Here is a 5,904-nt window from a genome sequence, read left to right as displayed (position 1 = left end):
GGTTGAAGTCTTTAATGCTAGAGTATCAAAAATGATGAACTGAGACAATTTATATGTGAAAACGAGGATAAGGTAGCCGATAGTAATTTAGAAGAAGCCCAGGCAATATATTCATATAGAAAGATTAAATGTGAAGCAAGTGCAAAAATATTCAAAGGTGTCCAGGATGTAAAGGCAACAGATAAATCGAAGATTAATTAAAGTAAAGAAATTTGAACCACCAATGTTCGAAGGTAATTTAAGAAACTATCCAACTTTTAAGGAAGATTATGAGAATTTAGTTAAGAGTATATATGGCACTGATCCATATGCTCTCAAAATGTGTCTAGGTGGAGAAGAACTTCAAGCAGTGAAGGACTCAGAGGGTAATTATGATGAAATGATTCAACGTTTGGATGATAAAATTTGGGGAATTCAAGAAAAGATTGTAGACTTAGTGGTTGTTGAGCTTAGATCTCTAAAGAAAAATTTTATGATGAAGATACAAGGATTTTATTAAAAATGGTCGATCAAGGTTGAGCAACATTGGCTTGATTTAAAAACGTAAATCTATCTGATGAACTTAATAGTGCAAACGTTTTGTCAGGCCATATAGAAAAAGGTTTTACCTTCACTTCAAAGAGAGGAAGGGTAATTAAAGCAGATGAGGTATCAGAAAGAGATTGAAGATATGGTTAGAAGGGGAGTAGCTAGGAAAATTTAATATAAGGAGGTTTCAGAAGAGTACAATGGCCCAATTCACTATATTCATCATCATGAGGTGTTGAAGCCAGAATCTGTTCAACCCCCCAGTGCGCATTGTCTTTCAATTCTTCAGCATCTTATATGGGACAGAGGTTAAACGATTTTTGGGGCTAAGGGGCGGGGCCTGATATTTTTGAACAGTTTGCTGGGAGTTTGTTGTGTAGATTTAGGCAAAGATAATATAGCCATAGTGGGTGACTACAAAAGATGTACCATACTGTAAAACTCAGCACACTAGATGGACATGCACATAGATTTGTATGGAGGGACTTGGATGATAGTAGGCCACCTGATCAGTATGTTCTTACCACAGTAACCATTTGGAGATAGGACCAGTGGTACTATAGCTATGGTAGCTTTGAGACATAACAGTAGAACAATTCGGTAAGGAATCCGCCGGATGTGCAAGATATTGATTCTTAATAATACATATGTAGATGATATACTGTATTCTACTGATGCCATCGAGAACGCAATCAATTAATACAGGATACTGAAAAGGGTATGTCTCAGGGAAGTTTTCAGAATAAAGCACTGAATAGTCCAGCGGGCATTATGAACTGCAATATAAGAATAATAGAAATCTGATAGTGAGAAATTCTTAGGTTTAAAATGGGATCCAGTAGATGACTATTTTTCCTTTGCTGTAAGACTCAACTTTACACCAAGATAAGAAAGGTTAGGAGTGTCCAAATTTTAGATATAGGTGAAATTTGATTATAAATTTTCCAGAAAAAAATTATACGCAGAAAGATATTGAGTCAAATTGCACGTTGCATGATCCATTAGGGTTGGTTATACAGTATTTACTCAAAGCTAAGATCTTGATGAGATCCATGATTTCCAAAAGTAAACTCGAAGTGGTGGTGGAATCAAGTGGGATGATCCACTTGATGATTCCATGATGAACGAATGGAAAGCGTTTTTTTCAAATAATTGTATGGACGGAGGTCATTAACTTTTAGAAGACACCTTAAAGCCATCTAATGCTTTTGGTAAGCCGAACCTAGTAAATATTTTCTGATGGTAGCACACGCAAGCATATGGGGCTTGTGCATATGTTAGGTGGCAAATCAGTATAATAAGTTTAAATCAAGTCTGATAATGGCGAAAAATAAGATTGCACTAGTGAAAATAATGTCTATTCTCGTCTGGAAATTATTGTGTGCTCTCATAGCTGCAGGATGAGAGAACTCATAGTAAAGGAGTTTTCATGGGAGTTTGAGTCAGTTTTATCACATAGTTGACTCAACAATTGTAAAGATCACAAATTCAAAGGAGTCCTATGGATCAACACATTTGTTGCTGTACGCATTGCGAGATACAAATAAAAAACTGATTCAAGGGAATGGTGGTGGGTTCATTCAAATTCAAAATGTTGCAGATATGACCTCTAAACCGTGTAGTCTAGAAAAAATTGGTGAAAATTCTGCCTGGCAAAATGGACCAAAATTCCTAACATTACCATTTTTAAAATGGCCTATCAAATAAAATTGTGAAAATGAAACTAACTGATAGAGTAGGTGTTGTCATGGCTGTTGCTAAAGTAAGTCAGAACCATTGTTATACACATGATTGATGTTAATAGATTTAGTGATTATTACAAACTACTAAGAGTTCCATGCAGGGTTAATGAATGTTTTCAAATGCAGATCCTTTAAGGGGCATGCTAGGGAACCAACAGTTCAAGGAATTATAAAGCAGAACTAAGTGGTTCGAGAGAATGCAAAGGGAACATGACTGATGGAAAGTGAGGTGGCAGAAGATTAGGACCTTCAATTAAGAATGGAGTCATAGTAGTAGGACAAAGAATTCTAAGGCTCTAAAGGAATATTGGAAATAGAGAAGACTATACGTTGCTACTACCAGCAATCAAACCAGTTACTAGATTGTATATATTCATATGTACATGGGGTTTTGACCATGCAGGCATAGAGACTACTTTGGCAAAATTACAAAGGAAATTCTAGGTTCCAGGGGCCAGAAAAATAATAAAGGCAATAAAAAATCAATGTGTGACATGTAGGAAGTTAAAGAAATTAGAAGACCAATGCATGGGTCAAATGAGGATAGAAAGAATGAAACCTGCTCCACCTTTCTATTACACAGCCATAGATTTGTTTGGACCCTTAACAATAAGAGACACGGTTAAAAAGAGAAATGGTAAAAACTGTTTAGTTACTAGAGCTGTTCACTTGGATTTGGCTGAAGGATACAGTACTGATGATTTTCTGACCACATTTCAAAGGTTTACTGCTATTAGAGGAGCTCCTAAAGTTATATATTCAGATAAGGGAACTCAGTTGATATCAGCAAGCAAGAAAATAGAAACCATTGGAGAAAAGGAAGGGGTAACTTGGATCTTTAATATGCCTAGTGACGCACCTTGGTACGATGGGGCAAGTGAAGCACTGATCAAATCTGTCAAAAGGTGTCTTTGTATTAGTGTGGGAGATTCTGTGTTGAATTTTGGAGAGTTACAAACTGCTTTGTTTGGTATTGCTAATCTGATGAATGAAAGACCAATTGGAACAAAACCTGGATTTAGTTTAGAGTTGGGGGGCTACCTCTGTCCCAATGATCTGTTGCTTGGTCGGTCCACTTGCTTTTGTCCAAGTGGGATGTACGATATTAGTGGGGATCACAAAAGGAGATTAAAGTTTATACAAAGTATATAGAATCCTTCTGGAAAAGTGGGCAACGAGACTATTTTCCATCATTGTTAATCAGGCAGAAATGGCATACAACAAGGAGGAATGTAAGAGTTGGAGATGTGCTACTTGTGCAAGATAGTAATGTTGTGAGAGGGGCATGGAAACTAGCACAGGTGATTAGAGCTAATCCAGGACAAGATGACGTTGTCCGAGATGTTGATTTAAGGTATAAGATTATGAAGTATGGGAAGGGATGTGATGGTGAAGTGGATAAGATTATGTGTAGATCAGTACACAGGTTAGTGGTGTTATTACCAATAGAAGAACAAAGTAATCATACGTAGTTTACCCTATTGGATAGGGTATCGGTTATTTGTCACTAATGGTGGGGGAGTGTATCACTAACATGATAAACTTTATAATACTATAAGGATATATTTGTTTAAAAAATGTTGATGCGGGTTGGAGCGAGTTGTAACTTATTGCGCATCTGGAATATCTTTTGTCTTACCCATATCTCAGTGTCGCACGGTTAGCGGGCGAACTGCCGTAAAATTTGCTAACCACTCTGGTACTGCCTATTGTGTTGAGTGGTGGTGGCTGGTGGTGGCAGGTGTTATTCTTGTGGATGTAAACACAAGAATGAAGTCGGTGACATATGAGGCCGGCAGGTGATGGGATATTTGTGTTTGGCAATCTGCTACTGGGGTTCAAGGCCTGTGATAGTGAGGCCATTGAAGTGAGTGCAATACAGTGTATTATGGATGTTATATGATATTTCAATTGGAATTGCCCTTATCGGTAATTGGATTCTATGTATATATACAGTAATGTTTAATGATATGAGTACATTTAATTTGATGCCGAGTGCTTTAGTGGCTACAGTACCATAATTTACAGTGGTATTTATTTGCATTGCTATAAACATAGTTATTGTTAGAAATATACATATCAATATGGATTGTTCATGTACATTACTAGAAGGGTTGTATTAAGGACAAATATTTTTTTATAATTAAATCGGGAAAATTAGGGAAAATTCCAAATTTGTATAACTGGTTGGATTGTATTATTTTTTATTACATGGAATATATATTTCAGGTTGAAACCTATCGTTGGCAATAAAAACTGTTACTACTTATGGTCCATCCTTGAACATCCCCGTACAGTAAGTGAATACTGAGTAAAACGGTTCATTAAAAAAATCCTGTAAATGCATAGTGGGTTTTGGAATGCAACCAGAAATGTACGATTTACAGAAAATATTCGAATGGGGAATCCAGATTTGCAGTGGAATGCATCTTTAAACTTTGAATTGCAACATTGTTCTGCTATTTTATAAAAAAATGATGTGATCATATTTTTTGTAATGCGAAGACATATGTTGCGAAATACGAAGTATACTTGTGCCTAGTTTTCATTATGGAAAAATTCTTGAATAATAGTTAATATGCTAGAATAATAGAAATATAAAACATAAAAGAAAATGAGCAGGTTATTAATATAGAAACTTGGGCCGAATAACAATAAACATATTATATATATAAATACATATACATATATATGTAATATTATATATATATATATATATATATATATATATATATATATATATATATATATATATATATATATATATATATATATATATATATATATATATTATATATATATATATAATTTTTATCAGCAGATATAATTCAGAATAAAAGACGAAAGATAAACAGTTATGGCTCAAAACGATATGTTTTCGACTGGTTCTTGTATATTATTCTTTATATTGGAAAAAAAATGTTTCATCTCAAAAAGGGACCGAAATAAATCCTACGCAGTCTGGAATTGGGAAGATCGCTAGACTGGATAAATGGAAATGGGCGAAATGTCGAATCTGGAGAAAGGCACAAAGTAGCTGAAGTCCGCTGCCATACAATCACTGAAAGAGGTCACTTCCAATGTCAGTATTACAAAATATATACTTAACACTTGAACAAGGCGTTTTAGTAGTTCAATGGGTAAGATTTTTTTAACGGTAGGTGGTATGTAATGGACATAACTATACCACTAAAAGGACTGTAAGCAATGAAAGGTTCCAGACTTCACAAAACCAATTCTATGTATATACATATATATGTGTGTGTATGTATAATATATATATATATATATATATATATATATATATATATATATACATGTACGTATAATTCAACAAATATTTTGTACTTTGTGAAGCATGATTTCAAAGACGAAGATGTGACAATGATTCGGCCAAAAACATCCGATTTCAGGTGAAAATGTGACAATAATTAAAAAAATATGCTTATTTTTGTAAAAAATCTGAATTCAAAGTCGAAATGTGACAATGATCCACCAAAGAAACGAAAAAGCTCTCATTGCAAGACATCTCACTCCGAAGACGAAAATACGACACTGATTCAACGACAGAAAAGAAAAACCTTCAGATGATCAAACGACAGAAAGTGTCCCTGTATCATTTATATCTATTATC

General features: G+C 34.6%; 1 pseudogene; it reads left to right on the top strand.

Moving 5' to 3' along the window:
* LOC135209405 (trichohyalin-like) overlaps nt 1-499 on the top strand; it is an 11,071-nt pseudogene extending 10,572 nt beyond the window's left edge.
* The last annotated feature ends 5,405 nt before the right edge of the window (nt 500-5,904 follow it).

This window comes from Macrobrachium nipponense, chromosome 37 (genome assembly GCF_015104395.2).
Source record: "Macrobrachium nipponense isolate FS-2020 chromosome 37, ASM1510439v2, whole genome shotgun sequence".
Taxonomy (NCBI): Eukaryota; Metazoa; Arthropoda; class Malacostraca; order Decapoda; family Palaemonidae; genus Macrobrachium; species Macrobrachium nipponense.
This window is presented reverse-complemented; position numbering and strand designations above follow the sequence as displayed.